Source organism: Vipera ursinii, assembly GCF_947247035.1.
Source record: "Vipera ursinii genome assembly, chromosome: 1".
NCBI classification, from domain to species: Eukaryota; Metazoa; Chordata; class Lepidosauria; order Squamata; family Viperidae; genus Vipera; species Vipera ursinii.
In genome coordinates, this window is record NC_139512.1 from 28,784,487 (window position 1) to 28,808,101 (window position 23,615).

Consider the following 23,615-nt stretch of genomic DNA (forward strand, 5'->3'; position numbering starts at 1 on the left):
CGAACATGCTACCTTCACCGCTCCGCCTCGCGCACACGCCCACGGGCCAGAGGAGGAGGAGGAGGAGGAGGCGGAGCCGTTAGGCTGCGCGCGACGCTCCTGTCCGTGAACCGCGACGCGAGGCCTCATTGGGCAAGAAAATCACTCAATCAGGCCTTCCTCCCGCCTCTCCCGCAGTTGTGGCAGGGGTGGTCGTGCTGGCGGCGGGGATCGCGCCGAGAGGAGGAAGAGGTCCCTGTGGCGAAGGGTACGAGGCGATGAAAGAACCCTCACTTTTCGTCTAAAAAAAACTCGAACGACTCTCCCGCTGACGGGCTTGCTGGGAAAGGTCCGATTTTCCCTGGAATTGCTCTGGGGATTTCTTTACCCGGATGCGGACAATACTGTGAGGCAAAGAAGAGCTTGGACAACAGAGTTTCTCCCGCCTCAGTGAATGGTCAGTTTCCTCCGGTCTTCAAATGAAACGGCTGTCTTATCATAAAAAAATAATAATTTTGACAAATGAAATTACTTTTCTTTCTGGACCCGAAGCAAAAAGCTGTGCTGTTTGGATTCCCCCCAGCCCAAATGTTATAGGAAAATTAACTGAAGCGTACTGGGCACTTCATGCGGATTGCGCGTTTCCTAAAATAAAAGGTTTGCTTTGTAGGGGTACCACATAACTTCTGTGGTTCTTTTCAAACGGGAAATGTGTTGCTGCCTGCCGTCTTATATTATCTGTTGAAAGTTGAAGATTTAAAGCAAGTAATGTTACCTTGAAATTCAGAAACCCTGAATTTGGCATGGAGTTGATAAGAACTTGATCCCTGAATTTGAGAGAGACTTTTACCTTTGCATAGGGCAGGGGTCTTCAAACTTGGCCCTTTTATGACTTGTGGACTTCAACTCCCAGAATTCCTCAGCCAGCTTTGCTGGCTGAGGAATTCTGGGAGTTGAAGTCCACAAGTCATAAAAGGGCCAAGTTTGAAGACCCCTGGCATAGGGGCTTCTTCACCCAACCAACAAATCGAATTGCCAAATAATTCAAGCAAATCAAAAAGCACTTATTAAAGGGAATTAAAAGTTTTTTACTGGGTACATACATATAGAAACAAATGTATGTGATACCTCAGAAAGCAAGTGATTAAACAAACTGTTTACTTGTGAGAATTGAACAATAGAAAATATTGATTCCAGATAACATTCCACTAATGCTAAATTGGTGAATTATGTTATTTTCTTCCCAGCTTTATTTGTATCTGACTTAATATGTGCAAGTATATTCACGGACTTTAACAATATGCTTTCTACAAGTAGTCCTTCAACCTAGGACTGTTTTCTTAATGATGGTTTGAATTAACGAAAAGCATGCTTTATGGCCTGTAAGTTGCAAAACAGTGCACAACCCCACTTCAGTCACATGATCATGATCTGGGCGCTTGGCATCCTATTCACACTTACGAAATCCAAGCAGGGACACAACTGAAATCCTTTAGTAGGGAGCTTTTTCAGCCAGTCTCCAGGGATGAATGAGACCAGAAATCCAAGCATTTTTTTCAATTCTCGAGCAGAGAAGCAGTGCAATAAGGTAAGAAGTGCAGGTTGCATTGGGGGTGGGAGACTTGTGCATGGCTTGTGCCGAGCCTCCTAAGGTCTTTTCCACCTCCTTCAGGCACTCAGTATACCTTACCTAGTACTCCATATGCTTAATAACCTGCATGAACCCTTAATGACCACAACCAGGAGCAGCTGGATTGCAGTCATTGAATGAAGCAGTCACGTGACATCTTGTTTGAATGACCACTTAGTGATCAAGATTCCAAACCCAATTGTGGCCATAAGTTGAGGACTAGCTATATTGTTTAGATGCTGAAAAAGCAAGCTCTCACATAGCAAAAGATGGCCTTGGTAAAAAAGAGAAACTTGTTTTTCTGGAATTAGAAAAGGGACCTAGACTATAAGGCTAAAATGTTAATATAACCTTTAATAAAACCTAATAATGTAGCCTAAAATTCCAGGTAACAGTAGTACATTGCTTTTATTTATCCAGCTAGCAATTTTTAATTGATGGAACATTTTCAGTTTGAAGGTTTAAGTATGATTCTATGAAGCAGCATTGAATTTTGACAGGTACCTAGCTATGTGTACATTAACAAAATGCCTTTGTCACATTAACCTTAATACAAAGCATGATGAAACCAATTGAAAAGGTGACTGAAGTGATTTTTGTGACACTAACTTTTCCATCTGAGAAAATTAAGAACCAGTTGTAATTAGGCTGGTTCTATACAGTATTTGTTATGCTACTCTCTCTTTTTTGGTCCTCTTTCATTTGAATAATCCATGAAACAGGTAACACAGATTGGAAGATTCATATATTGGCTGTTTAGATTTTTTTATGTGGTAGTGATTCCAGTCTGCTGCTTAGAAATTGAACTGGGCAAGCTGTGTTCAAAGATATATAGTTAATCTGGGGGCACAAATGCTGCTTATTAGAATGGTAAAATGCTAGATGTTAAGAAAGATAGACCAATAAAACTTAATTCACTGAGTAAAAATATAAAGCCTCACTTTCCTGCAACGCATTCTAGTATTAATCATTACAATACATCATTTTGGCCTCTCATTAACATAGATTTCTTCTCTTATTCTTTTTTTGCCAGCCAAAACATTTTTCTGTACCAGTCATTTCACTCACCAATCAGGCCCTGACCTTATTGGTTTTCCAGAAGGGGCCTGAAGGCATAATTTTGCCATAACATGGCTGGAGTATTAGTGAGCTTGATTGCACTGTCCCACAGATTATATTTTCTTGGGATTCTAATAGTTTTGATTGTTTTAATGGATTTTTGTTGTTATGATTTTAATTATATTTTTCTCTGTAAGCCAACCAGAGTCACAAATAGAAGATGTGCAACTATATAAATCAAATAAATATATAAATTACATCTGCTTATTTGAGCTATTTTGTGCTTTTTTTCTTTCCAAAGGGTAGGTTATCAATCAGTGGTTGATAGTTAACCTCTGCAAATGTATGCACACTGCCATAGTACATCACACCAATTAGTCATTTATTTATTTATTTATTTATTTATTTATTTATTTATTTATTTATTTAGATTTATATACCGCCCTTTCCCGAAGGACTCAAGGCGGTTTACAGGATATTTAAAAGAAAATCAATACAAAAGTTAAAACCAAATTAAAAAAGATTAAATGAAACCCTGAGAGAAAATAAAAAACCCAATTAAAATTAAAAATTCTCAGCCTGGGCCAGAGAGCTCGAAGAGCCAGGTCTTCAGGTCCCGGCGGAATGAACGGAGGTCAGGGGCAGTCCTAAGCTCCGCGGGCAGCTGGTTTCAAAGGGCAGGCGCGCCCACTGAGAAGGCCCTACCCCTGGGTGTTACCCGCCAGCAATCTTTAACCGGCGGCACCCTGAGAAGACCCTGTGGGAGCGCACTGGATGAAGGGAGCTTGATGCTGGCAGCAGGTGTTCCCTCAAGTATCCCGGACCCTCGCCATTTAGGGCTTTATAGGTTATCACCAGCACCTTGAATCTCACCCGAAGGGCAACCGGAAGCCAATTCAGCTCGCGGAGTAGAGGTGTTACATGGGAGTATCGGGAGACCCCCATCATGACTCGCGCGGCCGCATTCTGCATCAGCTATATACGTATATATCAACTCTATAGTGGGCAAAAAGGGATGCGGTGGCTCAGTGGGTTAGGACGCTGAGCTTGTCGATCAGAAGGTCGGCAGTTTGGCGGGTCGAATCCCGAGTGCCGCGTAACAGAGTGAGCGCCTGTTACTCGTCCCAACTTCTGCCAACCTAGCAGTTCAAAAGCACGTAAAAATGCAAGTAGAAAAATAGGGACCACTACAGTGGGAAGATAACAGCGTTCCATGCGCCTTTGGTGTCTAGTCATGCCGGCCACATGACCATGGAGATGTCCTCGGACAAACGCTGGCTCTTCGGCTTTGAAATGGAGATGAGCACCGGCCCCTAGAGTTGGAAACGACTAGCACGCATGTGCGGGGGAACCTTTACCTATGGTGGGCAAAAACTTTGGACATGAGAATTTATCATGCAAAAAAAAGGAACAATGTTTCTTTCTTAAGACAAATTGATAATTATGTTTTAATTCATTAATATTAGAACTGGGTTGGAAAAAGGAAAAAAATGTTATATAACTTTAAAAAAATGTTTATAATTTATAAAATATTTAGGGCAACCATTTGAAGCTGAACCTTGTATAAAGTAGCAAAGAACATGAAAAACAAACTTCAATCCCTGTTTGGAAAATAGAGGGGAAATGCAGTGAATATGACTACAGTATGTAAAGATATTGTTCAAACAGGGCCAGTATTGAGGTTGATCTCAAACCTGATGTAGTTACTCTGTTGACTTTGACAATCATTGTCAATGGCAGAAGCCAAAGATATGAAGGAGAATAGTATCTCACTGAGACTGCTGTGCATTAATTTTTTTTCTATTATCTATCTATATTTTGTATCCGTTCAATAAAGAATAAATTCTGAAGTCTGACATGTATTAAAACTTTTCTTAGAGACCATATTTATAAATAAGTATCTACTTTGAACCTAAAGAAGAGCAAGCTTTGCTATATATCTTTGTTAAATCAACTTTAGTATGTAGGTGTGGTGTGTCAGTAAACATGATTTTGGATCATAGAATATTCAGTGTGAAAATGCTCATTCTACACACGTCAGCAAATCTTATTCACACTGAGATAGTAATCCTATATTTGTATTGTTTATATGATGTAAATTAGTTATATTAGCAGAACCTCTTTTACATAAATGATTTTGTTCTTGTTTTCATTAACCAGGTGTAAATGAAATTGTTACAACAGGTGGCCATCAGCTTATGACCACTATTGAGACAAACTTTTCTGTTGCTAAGCAAAATAATTGAGTTTTGCCCCATTTTACAACCTTACTTGTCACAGTTGTTAAGTGAATCTCTGCAGTTGTTTAGGTTAATAACATGGTTTTTAAGTGAATCTGGCTTCCCCATTGACTTTGCTTGTCAGAAGGTTGCAAAAAGTTATCACTTGACTCCAGGATACTGCAACCATCATAAATACTTGCCAATTGCCAAGCGTCCAGATTTTAATCACATGAAGTCGGGTGCTGCAACAGTCATAAATGTGAAAAACAGTCATAGGTCACTTTTTCCAGGGCCATTGTAACTTCAAACGATCACTAAATAAATAGTTGTAAGTCAAGGACTACATTAGAGTACAGCAATTTTACCCAATATGGTACAGAACTGTTCTTTCATTTGAAAGGATTGGGCCTCAAAACGGGGAATCAATTAAATCATGTGGGGCAATCATGTTTTGTTGTTCACAAAGTTATCATGTATAAAAAATGGAGTAAGCAGTTAAGGTTTTACAAGACTTGATACACAAAAATGTAACTTTATTCCTTTATTATCTATCTATTGTTTCATGCAGTTTTCTCACCTACCTTGGTCATCTGCAGTACTGAAATTAAATTGGTTTGTGAAGTGAAAGAACAGTGGAACATGACAAAGTTTTCTTTGTCATTCATAAAAACTAACAATAAATTTATACATGAGGACAACAGATATAATATATGCCTTTTGCATTATATCTTGCTCTGCTTTCTATCTCTGAAAGCAACATAGTTTTAATAGGTCTGGCAAGGTACTATAATCCATCATATAACATGTAGATAACTGTCTTTGATTTAAATGAACAAAAAATGCCTGGTAAGCAAAAAGTATTTGTGTGTTTATATCATTATATTTATAAGGCTTTTTAAGTATTGTGAGATCAGCTGTTTCTGAGCACCTTTAATTATAATCATGTTCAAAACAAATTATGGGGGGGGGAGTCTTAGAAACACTTTCCAGAAATTAGCAGTGCCCTTCACATTCTCTAAATTGTACCATTTAATTGTATATATCTCATTTATATACAGCCAGAATCCAAAGATGGTCGTGTTTTCTCATTAATTTTAAATTTGTCATGTTAATAATGCCCTAAATATAATCATCAAATCTAAAATTTTAGAACATTGTACAATATTTAAAGTAGAAGTACAACTTCAAGAAGATAAGCTAATTGAAATATGACTTGATTATTTGAAATTATTTAATATCTAAGACTTGCAAATAAAAACCTCAGGAATGTGGGATTTCTTTTTATAACGTTCATTCATATTTTGACACTTGCATTTTTTTTCCAAAATAGAAATTTAACATTTAAGTTATAACCCAGTAGATGAAACAAGCACCTTTTGCTAGGAAACTGATTAGTCACACTGTATGGATTTCAGTTGACTATGTATGCTGAATAAAATTGCAAATGAAATTTTCAGAGAATCAGATAGATTCTAGAAAACTAGAAATAGCAGTTATTCTCAACTGTCATAGCCAAAGATTCTGAGATAATTTGCATAAATCCTGCCTGTTGGAATCATTGGAATGAGTAACCTCTACTTTTAAAAATGTTTTACCAATTCTTGATTTGAGAACAGCTCTTAAATCAACTTGCAAGGATCAGAAACATTACCCCAATTCAAATCTTCTAAGGGTACCTGATGGAAAAATATTAATATTTATTAATGATTTTTATAGCGGTACTGTCATACAAATATACATACATAAATTTTCTAAAGTAGTAATTTAGGAAAAACTTTGCTTCAGTCATTTTTTCAGGATTGAGAAAACTTCAAGAATTAAAATCACATCTACATTGGCAAAGTATGAACGAAGTAAATGTTTTGTAGCATGGGAATTCAATTAAAATATTAACTGTACACTGTGCAGAAAGATAATTTAACGTCTTACAATATACAAAGCATAGTTTAAAAAATATGATGCAGTTGCCTACTCTATATTAGACTTGCTCTGAATGAAAGAGGAATCATAACTGCAGTTTTGAATTCTTTGATGAAATATGAAATAAATTAATGACTTAAACAATAAATCAAATTTGAAATAACCAATTCCTTCCTGAACAATCACTGGGTCTGATTTTGGATGCTATTTCTTAAGAAATCATTTTTATGAACTTCATTTGCAGATGCATTTCAGCATGAAATTTCTGTTGTATTTTTAGTTGCTAGTCTGAAACAATCTTTGTTAAGAACAGTTTTGAGGAAATAAGCCACAGCTCATTTATTTTCATCATTTTTGTTCGCTCACTGGTTAATTGGATTCCTATGCCGATGTCAAACCAGGAGTTAAAGATATACATTTCATTCACTATTTTCCCATGCACCTAGTATTTGGAATCATGCTGCTCCAATAAGTACAGTATGTAATAAGAGTAGAAAGACTGATAACTCATGATGAAACATGTCCTCCATGCAACCACTTTTAAAACCATACCAATTTGAAACTATTACCACATCATCTTTTAACAAATGCCACAAGATCTGTTGTGAGAAGGGATAATTTTTTGTGTATTCTAAATCTCTTAAAAATTAGCTTAATAGGATCACCTCTGGTGAGGAACAAACTATGGCTGCTTTCTAAATGCCAGGTGTGACTTTATGCATGTCTATCATGTCTTTCCTCGGCTCACATTTTGCTTATTTTCCAGCTCTATCATATCCTTTCTCAAAGGAGTATTTTAATATGTTTATACCAAAACTTTATATAAAAGCATTGGCCATTTTATTTTAAATCCTTTTCTTAATGATCCCTAATCTGGATTTTTTTTTCATTGCCACTGAACACCAAGTCAATATCATTATCTACTAATAGTCCAAGACCCAGCTTAGATGACACCAGTTTAGATAACATCAGCACTCATGTGAAATTAGGTGTTTTACCTCAGCATGCATCACTTTGTTACTTAAAATAAATCTGTGTTTGCCATTTGAATAACTATCCATTTTAAAAAGATGCTTCTGATTTTTTCTCATTGATTTTGGTTTTTACCACTTGTAATAATTCAGCACCAGCTGCAGTGTTCTCCTGCTTATTACTTACTCAAGTCAAGATTCTTTGTGAATAAATCTAAAAGTAGAATTGCCAACAGAAGGGTTTTTTAATTACCGTACTATTCATTACCACTTCAACATTTTTTTATATTTTCTACATCTTTTTTTTTAAAAAAGTGTCACACTGGCAACTGAGTAAGATATGAGGAACAAATTGCACATATCCTCTAATAAGGTACTCTTATTGCTAGAGAATCCCTCAATATTTATTGAGATCATTGTTAAAATTAGTCTTGACAAGACCTTTTTGGTGAATTCATTCCTTGGTTTTTCCAAGGAATTTGATCTAGTGTGAGAAGGATTAGCTGGCAAACAGGATATGCCCGATTGTGATTTGAAGTATTGATCCACAATCTTCGAGGAGGCTCTGTCTGTGTACTCTCCCTTATACTACTTGGAAGACCCTGAATAGGGTGAGAGTTGGAGTGCCTAAGTGTAAAACCAATATGCTGAAGTGGAAGCTCTTGTTATTTGCTAAGAGCCTCCACTTCAGCATATTGGTTTTATTCGTAGGCACTCCAACTCTTAACCTATTCAGGGTTCTCACGCTATTTGAATGTGGAGAGACGCAGAACCCAGCCCATCTGCTGGTATGTCAGCTACTACTGGAAACATGTATTAATAATGACTTCTTTTGGCCAAAGACAAAGCCAAGAAGGTGGCTTCATTCTGACAGTTTTAAAGTTTAAAGACAGCTACTAAAGACAGCTAAATCCCTATAAATGCTTTTTTTAATTAATTGTGCTACTATTCTCAAATTTATACCAGAATGCACATTTATTTTCTTGTGATCTTTTTTACATAGTTTCTTGTATAAGAAGAACCTAAGCACAGTACTCTACAACCATACAGTACGTTTATTTATTTATTTATTTATTTATTCGTTTTATATACCGCCCTTCTCCCGGAGGACTCAGGGCGGTGTACAGAGCAAAGTAAGTATACAATAAACCAACAATAAAACAAATAAAACCCCAGATCTACAAATAAAACCCCAAATCTATCAGGCCAGGCCGGCTTACTGGACTAGATAGGTTTTTAAATCTCGCCGAAAGGTGCGAAGGTCGGGGGCCATCCGGATTTCGGCTGGTAAGCGGTTCCAGAGGATTGGCGCACCCACCGAGAATGCTCTCCCCCTGGGGGTCACCAGCCGGCATTCTCTGACCGGTGGCACCCTGAGGAGGCCCTCTCTGTGGGAGCGCACAGGACGGAGGGGTGTTGACGCTGGCAGTAGGTGCTCCCATAGGTAATCCGGACCCATGCCATGTAGGGCTTTGTATGTCATCACTAGCACCTTGAATTTCACCCGGAAGGCAACTGGAAGCCAGTGCAGCTCACGAAGCATTTGTGTGATGCGCTACAAAATACTTTATCCACTATGTTGTATTCATAATCAGGTAGCATCAGCCCCACCCACATCACAGGACTGTTGTGGAGAAAATAGGCGGAGGAAGGAATGTTGTGTATTTTTATTGTCCTGAGTTACTTACAAAGTAATAAAGATGGGATAAACATCCAATAAATAAATAATAGATACATGAAAACAAAAAATTAATTATATGTTATCGAAAATATTATGTTTGTCTGGAAATTGTTGTAAGCACCTTAAAAAGTGCCACATTTATTGTGGCAAAAAATGTGAAGTTTTTGTGAACTTTGGGTTCAGCTATCAGACCATACTAGGAGAAGACGAGCACAAAACTAACTCAAAGCAGGGAACAGGACAGCCCTCAAAAACCTAAAGAAGGATCAAACATTATCCTACCAGCTGACAAAGGCCAAATCATTATTATGGACAAATCAGAAAAAGACAAAGAATTACTCAAAGACAAACTTATATCCTAGTGAACACTTGCTTTTTTTCCCACTGGAGTTGGGCAATCAATAAATTTAAATAAGTAAATAATAACATTGCTGTATTAAAGCAATGATTTGAAAATCCACAGATCAGTTCTAAAGCTCTTTGTTCTTGGGCAAAACATGTTTTATTGTTGTTTTTTTAATAAACCTCAACTGCAAGGTGGGACCAAAGCCAGGTTTTCACAGCTTTTCAGAAAGTAGGAATAAAAGCTTTTAATGTTAAGAGGCAATCTCACCTCATCCCTGCATATCCTGCTCCCTCCCTTCCCATCTTTTAACTATAATTTTTTATCTTTTAGTTTTGATTGTAGCCCCATTTTTATCATTTTACAAACAATGGTTTTAATGCTTTTAATATTGTAAGCTGCCCAGAGACACTTTGAAATGAGGTGAGCTGCAAACAAATTTAATAAATAAATAAAAATAATAATAAAAGGGATTAACCCAGAAAAAATAGTTTTAAAGACAGAAATGTGAATGGTTATTGCTTGATTACAAAGTGAATTCTCTGTTTACAGATATAACCTTATACAGGCAGTCCTCAACTTATAAACACAATTGGGACATGAACCTCCATTGCCAAGCAAAGTAGTCATTAAGTATGTTGTTGAATTTTTCACCTTTTTTGGCATAGTTATTAAACAAATTACATGGTCAGTAACTGAACTATGCAGTTATTAAGAAATCCTATTTCACCCACTGACTTTGCTTATCAGAAGCCAGTTGGGAAAGTCACAAATAGCAGTCACATGACCCCAAGTCATGGCAATCATCATAAATAAATGCCTGTTGCCAAGCATCCAAATTTTGATCACATGATCATGGTGACCCTTGCAACATTCATAAATACAAAGACCAGTCCTATATCTCCTTTTTCAACATCGTAACTTTGAACATTCATTAAATAAATGGCCATAAGCCTAGGATTACCTGTATATTTTTTCTTCTCCCCACTGTAATGACTCTGCTCCATATTGTGGGGCAACACTAATGCAAAGGAATTTCAATTCATGTAACAACTCTAAACATTTCCCTTCTTGTCCCATATTTTCTCCAAATTTGATCCAAATGTTTCCTTAATCTTCTACCATTGTTTTAGGTGTGCAAAGAGGGGGAAATTACTTTTCTCCAAAGAGTTGTCATTTTGCTTGCAAACAAACTCTATTAGATGAAATATATTAGCAATCCAAATTTAGCCACATTGATTTTATATTTTTAGTTTTGCATTAATAAACAAGTTCAGGCTCTTTTCCTGTATGTATCTGCGTGGATACATACATACATACATACACATATGTATATATTCTAGATATAGTATGATATGATAGTAGCAGTTTCAGGATTAAACAATCCTGCTATTTAATCTCCCAATAGCCTACTGAGAAGGAAAACTGTTCTTGCTTGGATTTATTCTTCCTGTAACTAAAGAATGATCATACCACTTTTCAGAATGTTATCTGATGTGTTCAATGATATGTAAAACTCTAAACATACTGTACGACTTATGACCAAAGTCAAACCCAAAATTTCTGTTAAGTGAGACATTTGTTAAGTGAATTTTGCCTCATTTTACGAACTTTCTTGCCACTATTGTTAAGTGAATCAATGCAGCTGTTAAGTTAGTAACATGGTCGTTAAGTGAATCTTATAAATAAATAAATAAATAAATAAATAAATAAATAAATAAATAAATAAATAAATCTGGCTTTCCCATTGACTTTGCTTGTCAGGTCACAAAAGGTAACCACATGACCTCCCCAGGACACTGCAACTGTTATAAATATGAATCATATTTATAAGTTGCCAAGTGTCTGAATTTTGATTGTGTGACTATGGGAATGTTGCATTGGTCATAAGTGTGAATACAGTCATGTCACTTTTTTCAATGCTGTTGTAACTTTGAACAGTCACTAAATGAGTTGTTGTAAGTCGAGGACTACCTGTAATTGTTTTGTGGCCCTCACTGATTGAAAGCTGCTTTAGAAGGCCTTCTTGATCTTCTAAATGGCTTTTTAAATTGTAATATTTAAAGAATGTGATTAAAATAGAACATTTATTAATATTTTTAAGCTAGGTCTTTATTCCTACCAGTTCAGTTTTTGAATGAGGGTATTTTTATTTTACCAGCAAAATCACTTTATTTTTATCCCCTTTTTCATATAGAACTTAAAGCAGTGAACATACTAAAAATTCTTCTTCTTCCTATTTTCCCTACAAAAAACAACTTTATGAGGTGTGTTTTGGGTCCATTTACTGTATCTATATACAACTAAAACTCTGGTTTCGGTAACCTTTAATTGGCTGAAAGAATGCATCATAGACATAGAGCATCAATTTTTGACCAAGTGAACTCAAATGGGCAGACTTACAGAATGTGTTGAAAATCCAGAAGCTGTGACTCCCTTGGAATTGAAATTTGGTAAATTTTATAAAACATTTTGTGACATGAAAACTATTACAAAACCAGTTACAACATAATACAAATTGTCATAAGACATTTCCCATGGTCAAATCCTAATACTTGACTGTGCTATACAGTTCAACATGGACTATTTTCAAGGCAGATACATCTCTAAATAGCTTGCTGAATTTTAAAGAACTTTGCCAGTGAAGGCTGTACATTAAAAGCTCTCCATTGTTAAAGGAATGGAGGAACCTGGTAAAGAATATCTCTGAAATTTCCACCCAATGGGTCGCAGGTTGTTTAGTGCTCCATAAAATTATAACCCCACACGTCACCACTGATAATACATTTAATGTACTTGCTAAGCAGGATTGAGAATAGTTCATTAAGAATCTAATAGCAATTAATAGTGATAGCAAACACGGTACTTACATAAATGATAGTTCAGAGAAGGCACTATTCATATAGTGAATATTGCAAATCAAACGGAACCAGTTTGGATTAGTGGTTAAGGCACCAGGCTAAAAAGCAGTAGACCATGAGTTCAAGTCCCGCCTTAGCCATGAAAGCCAGCTGGGTGACCTTAGGCCAATCATTCTCAGCCCAACCCGTCTCATAGGGTTATTGTTGGGAAAATAGAAGGTGTGTTGGATATATTCACCACTTTATTTGTAAAAACAATAAAAGCAGCTTGCAAATAAATATGCTTTTTGTTTTAATAATACAGTTTATATAATGTGAATCAATTCACCATACTTTAGTAATCATGAACACTGTTCCAGGGTTATTTCAGGTGACGCATAAAACATGTTTTCCACATGATTAATTCAGTTGACATGAGAATGATGTTGACTAGGTGAAACTGTAGGGGTGGGGGAATTGGAATTCTTTTGCTCTAGCTTGCAAGATTTTTCATATTGAATGAAAGAGACAGAAAACCAGCCCTCTTTAATGTTACCTGTATCCAAGCAGTTAACTTCAAACCTATAAAAATGTGGAATGACCTTTCGTAAAAGAGAAACTGAGAAAATTCTCTTCTTGTTCAGTAGTTATTTCATATTAAGGGTGACAAAACTTGTCCAAAATCAGCCTGTCTTTATTTTCTATCTCTGGGACCATGTTGGATTTTTTTTTCTCAAGGAATGTGGCTGCTGCTCTTTCACAGAAGCTGTTATTATGTGAACTTTTTTTTAAAAAAGTGACAAACTCTTAACCTCAACTAACTGTATTGGTATTACAATCTAGAACAGGCAAATTTGGGTGTATATATTACTGTCAACCTCATTAAATATGCATCTTTGGGCTTTTGGAGTTGGAGTACAATACAATAGGTATACCAGAAATGGCCCTTGTTGTGTCCTTTTTACTTATCAAAGAAAAGACATTAGAATTAAGAGTATATTAACTAAGGCAGAATATCAGCAAACAGCCCGTGCCTGCAAAGATGAAGTGAGAGAAGCTAAGGCTCAAAATGAACTAAGGCTTGCGACCAAAGTCAAAAATAACAAAAAAAAGCTTCTTTCAACATATAAGAAACAAGAAAAAAGTTAAGGAAATGATCGGTCCATTAGTGGGGGAAAGTGGCAAGAAGGTGACAAGCAACAGGGAAAAAGCAGAACTATTTAACTCGTTTTTTGCATCTGTCTTTATACAAAAGGAAAAAACAGTCCAACCTACCAAAACCAGTGCCATAAAAAACAGAATAGAAATGCAAGTTAAGATAGGCAAGAAAATGGTAAGTGAGCACCTGTCCAGCCTAGACGAGTTCAAATCACCAGGACCAGACGGATTACACCCCAAGGTTCTCAAGGAACTGGCAGATGTGATCTCAGAACCACTGAACTATATTTTTCAAAGATCCTGGAGCACTGGGGAACTACCAGAGGACTGGAAGAGAGCTGATGTAGTTCCCATCTTCAAAAAAGGGAAAAAAATAGATCCAGGAAACTACAGACCTATCAGCCTGACCTCAATACCTGGGAAGATTCTGGAAAAGATAAACAACAAATCAGCGAACACCTTGATGCGAACAAAGTTATCACTAAAAGTCAACATGGGTTTGTCAAAAACAGATCATGCCAGACAAATCTTATTGCATTCTTTGACCAAGTGACAAAACTAGTGGACCAGAGGAATGTTGTAGATATAATTTACTTGGACTTCAGTAAGGCATTTGATAAAGTAGATCACAACCTACTACTTGATAAGATAGAAAAATGTGGGTTAGATAGCATCACCACCAGATGGATTCGTAGCTGGCTGACAGGCCGTACTCAGCGTGTGGTCCTCAATGGAACTGCATCTACATGGAAGGAAGTGTGTAGTGAGGTGCCCCAGGGCTCTGTTCTGGGCCCAGTGCTCTTCAACATCTTCATCAACGATTTGGATGAGGGGATAAATGGGGAACTCATCAAATTTGCAGACGACACCAAGCTGGCAGGAATAGCCAGTACTCCAGGAGATAGGCTTAAGATACAGGAGGATCTGGACAGACTCGAACACTGGGCACTATCTAACAAAATGAAATTCAATGGTGAAAAAAGTAAGGTTCTACATTTAGGCAGGAAAAATCAAATGCACAGGTATAGGTGGTACCTTGCTCAATAGTAGCAACTGTGAGAGATCTTGGAGTCCTATTGGACAATCACTTAAATATGAGTCAGCAGTGTGCTGCAGCTGCCAAAAAAGCCAACACAGTGCTAGGCTGCATTAACAGAGGGATAGAATCAATATCACATGAAGTACTAATACCACTTTACAATGCCTTGGTAAGGCCACACCTGGAATGCTGCATCCAGTTTTGGTCACCACGATGTAAAAAAGATGTGGAGACTAGAGTTACATTCTCTAAATGAAATGCATCTACTGGTAGACTGTCAAGCCAATAGATTGATGATTTGATTCTTTCCAGTAGAGGATATCCACTCACCACCATCTGTTGCTTCTTTTTTTTCAGGAAATTTTTTATTTTACAGAGCCTGGAGACTCCACTTCCTTGGTTTTTGAGAGGTGTAGCTGTTATTCTTCATCCAGGAGTCCAGAAACATGATCAACAAAGGAGTCTAGAAAATTCTGAAGCTCAAGAGAATAAAAACTCTTTTTAACAGAATTTGGTCCTTTGTATCACATTCCATCATTCCCTCTGGTAGCTTTCTATCTTCTGTAAGATTTTTTTGGGTAACTTTGTTCCTTTGTATGTGCTGTTCTGGTCTGGTCTACCTAAAGAAGCTGATATTCATAATGCTGGTGTTAGATGTTATATGCGCACCTTGGTATGCCCATATAAAATCATGCTCTGTGATCTGTATTAGTTCCTAGTAGGATTCAGATGCAATTCAAGATGCTGGCTTGACACCTATGTAGCCCTTCATGACACAGGACTAAGTTCTTGTAGGACTCTCTAACCCTTTGAATGTGCCCATCTCATGATATCTGACAGATCCATATCTGACAGATGCTCTAGGTTCCCTTTATATAACGGTATCATCTGGTGGCAGTCGGAGGCACATCTCCTTTGCTGGGATGTGCCCTCTGGAATAGCTTCTTGCTGGCTGTCAATAAGGTGTTAAAGGCTTGGCCTTTCCCCAGCCTTTAGGCCAGGAAGGTACATAGACAAGCTTTTGGAAAGTGGATGGGTAATCAATTAAGGTGGGCCAGCCTCAATTACATGTTAAGTTTTACTTTGTTTGGTTTTTGAATTTCTTAGCTGCTCAGAGTTGCAATTTGTGAGTTGGGTCATCGTATAAATTGAGGAAGGGACGCGGTGGCTCAGTGGTTTTTTTTATTTTTATTGAAAAGTTTTAAAATACATTTTATCTTTAACAATCCCCCCTCCCCCTCCCCTACCTGTCCCTCCCTACCCCTCCCCCCCTCTTCCCCCCCGACTTCCCAGAGATAAGTACAAGGTATAAAAACAGAAAACAATCATAAACATCCATATGCTAACAACAATAAGCTCTTAAATCTATCGCCCTCTAGCTCATATAGGATAACTACAAACAATATTAATATTACATATAAAAAGAAAGAAAAAGAAAAAAAAAGAAAGGAAGATTTATTCAAATGCTAAGTGAAACTTTTTAGTCCCATATTTCTTCTGGATATATTCGATCCATTTTTTCCACTCCATAATATAGCGTTCTTGCGAGTGATCTTTCAAATAAGCCGAGATCTTTGCCATTTCTGCCAGGTCCGAAACCTTTAAAGTCCATTCCTCTATAGTCGGCAATTCCTCCTTCTTCCAATACTGACCTATTAGAAGTCTTGCTGCTGTAATCAAATTCAACATCAACTTAGTGTCCACAACAGTAGCTTCTGTAATTATACCCAGCAAAAAGAATTGCGGACAAAACTTTATCTTTTGCTTGAAGATCTTCTGCATATTCCACCAAATTTTTATCCAAAATGCCTTAACCTTTTTACAAGTCCACCATATATGAAAATATGTTGCATCTTCATCACCGCACCTCCAGCATTTAGGCTGATAATTCGGATACATACTTGCCAGCTTTTTAGGATCTAAATGCCATCTATAAAACATTTTATAAAAGTTCTCTCTTAAATTTTGAGCTTGTGTAAATTTTACATTCCTCACCCAAATCTTTTCCCACGTGTCCATTGTAATAACTTCTTGGATATTTTGGGCCCATTTTATCATACAATCTTTAACAAGTTCTGTTTCTGAGTCAATTTCTATCAATGCAAGATATATCCGTTTGATATGTGCTGGACCCTGATTTCTAATTTGCTTTATCAGATTTTCATCAGTCATTGTAAAACCAGTTTTCTGATCTTCTTTCCACCTGGCCCGTAGCTGGATATATTGAAACCAAGTTTGAATAATCTTCTCATCTCGCAAGAGGCTGTACGGTTTCAAACACCAAACATTTCTTTCCAAACTTAAAATCTCTTTATACGTAGTCACATCATGTTTAAAACCAACATTTATATTTTCTATTGCGTGTTTTGGGATTGCCCACAATGGTATCTTACAATCTAACTTATGTCTGTACTTCTTCCAGACTCTCAACAATGCCTGTCTTAAAATATGCACTTTAAACACATTATCTACCTTCTTATCATACAACAAATATGCATGCCAACCAAACAACAAGTCGTGGCCCTCAAGATTTAATAATCTCTCTTGTGTCAAATTAATCCAATCACTTATTCCTGCTAACGCAGCAGCTTCATAATATAATTTAAGATTGGGCATTTTAAGACTGCCTCTTTCACGAGTATCCTGCATAATCTTAAGTTTAACTCGCGGCCTTTTCCCTGCCCAGACAAATTTATTGATACCTCGCTGCCATTCCTCCAGATTAGAATCTTTCTTAAGAACCGGTATCATTTGGAATAAGAATAAAAATTTAGGCAGGACATTCATTTTCACTGCTGCGATTCTCCCCAACAAAGACAATTGCAATTTTTCCCAACTCTCCATTTCTTTTTGAATTTTTCCCCATAATCTTTCATAGTTATTTTTATACAACTTTGTATTAGAGGGTGACAGAAACACCCCCAAATATTTGACCCTTTTAACAGTCTCAAATCCAGTTAATTCTTCTAAAAGGGCCTTTAGCGATGCTGTCATATTTTTGGCCAGAGTTTTAGTTTTTTGTGCATTAACTTTAAATCCAGAAACCTTCCCATATTGCATTATTATCTCCATCAGGTCCACAACAGAGTTCTCCGGCTGGGTCACCGTAACAACCAGATCGTCTGCGAACGCTCTCAATCTATAATCCTGATCTCTAATTTGTACACCCTTAATTCTTTCCGAATTCCGTATTTTTATCAATAATATCTCCAATGTTAACACAAATAACAAAGGCGATAACGGACACCCTTGCCTTGTGCCCTTCTCAATGTTACAAGCTTCAGTCAAACTATTGTTAACTATTATTCGGGCAGTTTGTTTTTGATATAATGCCCTAATTGGTTGCAAAAATTTATCCCCAAAGTTCATTTTATCTAAAACTTTCATCAAAAATTGCCAATTCAATTGATCAAAAGCTTTTTCAGCATCTAAAAAAATTAGCGTCGCAGGGATCTGGTTGTTCCTTTCCAAAAACTCTAACACATCAACTATATGCCTCACATTATTCTTCATTTGCCTGCCACTAATAAACCCAGTTTGATCCCCATGAATCACCTGTTGCAGAACCCTCATCAGTCTATTAGCCAACACCTTAGCAAATATCTTGTAATCTGTATTTAAAAGCGATATCGGTCTATAATTTTTTACTTGAGTAGCATCTTGATCTTCCTTCAGAATCAAAGAGATAAAAGCAGTTCTCCAAGACGGAGGCACCTTTCCCCCTCTCTGAATTATCTGAAACAGTTCCTTTAATGGCTTTATCAACTCCATTTGTAAATTTTTGTAGTAAACCGCAGTCAAACGATCCGTACCTGGCGCTTTATCCAACTTCAATTCCTTAATTGCTGTAAGAATTTCTTCTTCTGTTATCAATTGGTTAATCTCCTCTTTTTGTACCTGCGTAAGAACCGGGATGCTAGCATTCTCCAGATATACATCAATATCTTTTTCATTAATCTTCTCCTTAGCATATAATTTAGAATAAAAGTCCAAAAAGGCTTCCTTAATAAGATCCTGTTGAAACACAACCTTTCCCTTATGTTCAATTTTATCTATATTAGAAGCCCTTTGCTTCTTCCTTAGTCTATAAGCTAGCCATCTACCTGGCTTATTGGCGTTGCAAACAGTGTTATGCCTAGCAAACCGCAAATTGGTTGCCACTTGATCAGCCATTAATTTATCAAATTGTCCTCTTAATAGCTTAATAACCTCCTTAGTCTTCACATCCAATGGGTTCAAAATCAAGGCCTTTTCTTTTTCCCTAATTTCATTCTCCAATTCTTTCCCTTGGCTTCCAAAATATGTCTATGTTTATTATTCATATAAATCAACACCCCTCTCATGTAGGCCTTGCTAGCATCCCAAACCATGTCCAGGTGGCTCAGTGGGTTAGGACGCTAAACTTGTCGATTGGAAGGTCGGCAGTTTGGCGGGTCGAATCCCGAATGCCGCATAGCAGAGTGAGCGCCTGTTACTCGTCCCAGCTTCTGCCAACCTAGCAGTTCGAAAGCACGTAAAAATGCAATTAGAAAAATAGGGACCACTACGGTGGGAAGGTAACAGCATTCCGTGTGCCTTTGGCATCTAGTCATGCCGGCCACATGACCACGGAGACGTCCTCGGACAAGCACTGGCTCTTCGGCTTTGAAACGGAGATGAGCACCGCCCCCTAGAGTCGGACCGACTAGCACGCATGTGCGTGCGGGGGAACCTTTACCTTTACCTTTATAAATTGAAACAACTCCCAAAAGATGCCTAAACAATAATACTTTACCCATGGGCATGGCCTACCTTACTATGGCATAAAATAGGTGTTCCAGAATACTTATGAAATGATAATGGGCCACAATTTGTAAGTAAACAGTTTCAGACATCAAACCTGCCCCCGCCCCCGGACTCAGGCATAAAGATATCAACCCTGTATCAGCTACACACAAACTGATTGGCAGAGACATCTGTCCAGAGTTTCAAGTGTTTTATGAGCAAGTACTGCAGAAAATATCAAACTGAAGCAAAAGCTTGCAAGATTTCTATTTGCATAGTTCAGTGTAGGGCACAAAATGCAAAACATAAGTGATATTTTACGGTGGTACCTTATAATCATGGTGAGAGCTCCTCTAATTTGAAAAATGTTCAAGACAAGCAGCTGAAACAAGTTGAGCAATCCCATACTGAAATGAGACATTCTGATATTCAGCAAGGACAGAAATATTGGGTCACATGGTTGGGTACTCAATTGTAATTCCTGAATTATCACCAATAGCATCTACCTCTGAAATAGATACAGATCTACTGGCTACTCCACAGTTGCTAAAGTATCACACTGAATATGCCCATTTGTAGTGACATTCCCATTTGCCTATGAAAGCCTCCATAGGACACAGATTTGTAAATATAATACAGAATCTATATCTTGGAGGGAAGAAATACAACATACCAGATTTTTATCACTGATTGATCAAGCATGCCTATGATCTCATATTGTAACTCAGTTACTCACTCCTGCTTACATATGTTGCAATTCTCACAATTGGCTGTTCTAGAACTGGAAGAACCATAATAATAATAATATAAGAAGAAGAAGAAGAAGAAGAAGAAGAAGAAGAAGAAGAAGAAGAAGAAGAAGAAGAAGAAGAAGAAGAAGAAGAAGAAGAAGAAGAAGAAGAAGAAGAAGAAAGAAGAAGTTGGAAGGGACCTTGGAGGTCATCTAGTCCAACCCCCTGCTAAGGCAGGAAACCCTATACCATTTCAGACAAGTGGCTGTCCAGTCTCTTCTTAAAAACTTCCAGTGTTGGAGCATTCACCACTTCTGGAGGCAGGTTGTTCCACTGGTTAGTTGTTCTAACTGTCAGGAAGTTTCTCCTTAGTTCTAGGTTGCTTCTCTCCTTGACTAGTTTCCCTCCATTGCTTCTTGTCCTGCTTTCAGGTGCTTTGGAGAATAACTTGACTCCCTCTTCTTTGTGGCAGCCCCTGAGATATTGGAACACTGCTATCATGTCACCCCTAATTCTTCTCTTCGTTAAACTAGTCATACCCAATTCCAGCAGCCGTTCCTTATATGTTTTAGCCTCAGTCCCCTAATCATCTTTGTTGCTCTTCTCTGTACTCTTTCTAGAGTCTCCACATCTTTTTTACATCGTGGTGACCAAAACTGGATGCAGTATTCCAGGTGTGGCCTTACCAAGGCATTGTAAAGTGGTATTAGTACTTCACGCGATCTTGATTCTATCCCTCTGTTAATGCAGCCTAGCACTCTGTTGGCTTTTTTGGCAGCTGCAGCACACTGCTGGCTCATATTGAAGTGATTGTCCACTAGGACTCCAAGATCTCTCACAGTTGCTACTATTGAGCAAGGTACCACCTATACTATACCTGTGCATTTGATTTTTCCTGCCTAAATGTGAAAACATCCTTGAAGCTACTGAGTTATTGAACTCCAGACTGAAAGGCAAAGGTGCCAGCCAAAATTACAAAATGAAGCCCTGATTTCAACTGATGAACTTACAATCCAAAAAGCAACAGAAGAGGAAGAAATTAATATCAAGACAGAGGATTTTAAAGAACAACAAGTACAATCTAATGAGAACTTTGTTAGCCAAACTTCGATTTCAACTATAGAATCTACAACTCAAAAAACAACACAAGCTGAAGAAAACACCACTAAGATGGAGGGGCCTAAAGACTTACAAGTACAGCATACTGAAAACTTAGACAACCAAACAACAACTACAACACTGGACATGACCAGTGAAACCGGAAAAAGAAGAAGACCAGACTGAACTGATGACAAATATATTGATCCAAATACGGAGATATGAACTATTAGAGCAACAACTCAATGATTACAAAGGGGCCAGCTCCTCTGAAAAATTGACAACTGGATGGTCTCCCTTGATTCAAATAACATGTGTAGGAATGAAGGGAGATCCATTTGAGGATTTAAGGGCACTGGTATGGAAGCCTGCTTGGCACAAAAAGAAAGCCAGAGTTAGTCTTAAAAAATGGGTCTTTTTATCTATAATGGAAGAGCCTAAATTTTTACTTAATGGGCTAAGGCAGGGGTCAGCAACCTGAAACAGTGAAAGAGCCACTCGGAACCGGTTCCCTCACAAAAGGAAAAACTGGGAGCCGCAAAAAATGTGTGCGCATGTGTGTACATGCATGCATGCGCAGAACAGGGTCTGACTGAAGAGTGGAGCCAAGGCAAGATATGCACCTACCCTGCATATTTGAATTGATTGGTTGAACTTTTTTAGTCCCACATTTTTTTTTTGGACTGCACATGGCAGAGGACTGGGAGCCACATGCGGCTCCGGAGCCGCGGTTTGCAGACCTGTGGGCTAAGGGAAGACTTTAAAAGATATTATTTAATTTAATATTTAGGATTTAGATTTACAATGGAAATGAAAATTAACTATTAGAATATAGTTTTGAATTATAATATGGAAGTTGGATTGAGACAATAAAGGATACTTTATTAGTAAGTGATGAGGTACTAGGATGACAAATAGAATATATTGGTGAAATATATTTTTGAAATAAATAAGAATGTATTTAATTAAGCAATGTGTATGTTAGATATGACAACTATTATGTAATGAAATAGATGGAAATTTGGGTTACCCGAAAGTTAAATACTATGGATCTTAAAGGCTAAATTAGAGCACTGTAATTGAAAATTGGTAGAAATTTAAAAAGAGGACATGATAATTATAAGTAAACATACATTGATAAATGTCTTAACTGATTGTGTTATAACTAGAAATGTGTTAACTTGATTGTGATATAGTAATTATGGGAAACAGAGAGGGAACTTTTGATTATCTAACCTGAGATATGTACAAATGATTTTGTTATTGGACTATTAATTACCCAGTCATGTTGCTTTCTAAATATCTTGACATTTTGATGTAAAATTGGAAAATTAATAAAACTTGGTTTTTTAAAAAAGAAGATAGTGAAAATTGCTCAGAGTTGTTCTAGAAGACAGGACAAAGATCAATTATTTTAAACTACAAAGTAGTAGATTTTTGGTTGCCCATTAGGAAAAAATTCTTAAGAACAATTCAACATTCTTATGTTTTAATTAACATGTAGATGCAGCCTTGCCTTGGAAGATAATGGACTCTTCTTCTCTGGATGCTAACTTCTTGAACCTAAATCGCTATCTGTCAGGACTGTTGTAATAGTAGATTCCTACACTGGGTAGAAAGTTGGATTAGTCACTAGGTAATCTCCAAAATCCTTTTAAACACTTAGATTCTATTATTTCTCTATTTTGTTGTAGTCTGCTGGACTTACAAAGCCTGATCTGTTTACAAGAGGAAAGATGACATTTTCAATCTATTCTCCAACTTCCTTTCCCTCTTCTTTTCCCTTCCTCTTTATTTCAACAAAGCATACAATGCTTCCCAGGCACTCCTAATAGAGAAATGCCAAAACATGAAATGGATACCGAGCTGAGTGAATACCCAATGAACATATATCAGTGGTTTCACATTAAGCTGAAAGGAATTGAATTTTTTTCCTCAGATATATGGTCAGGCATGTTTCTTGAAAACCCAGCCTTCTAATGCTTGAACTGCTCAATCCCCACATTAAATGCAGACTTCTAGCCTTGACAAAATGCAGAACAGGGGTAGGCAACCTCGGCTCTTTTATGACTCATGGACTTCAACTCCCAAAATTCCTCAGTTAGCATAGCTGACTCAGGAATTCTGGGAGCTGAAGTCCACAAGTCATAAAAGAGCCGAGGTTGCCTACCCCTGGTGCA

The 23,615-nt window shown here is 37.4% G+C and overlaps 1 long non-coding RNA gene across 1 annotated transcript; it reads left to right on the forward strand.

Moving 5' to 3' along the window:
- The first annotated feature begins 72 nt into the window (after positions 1 to 72).
- LOC310633487 lies at positions 73 to 15,352 on the forward strand. The gene is made up of 2 exons (XR_014491016.1): positions 73 to 436; positions 15,200 to 15,352. It is a non-coding gene; the product is annotated as an uncharacterized lncRNA (long non-coding RNA).
- Positions 15,353 to 23,615: the final 8,263 nt, after the last annotated feature.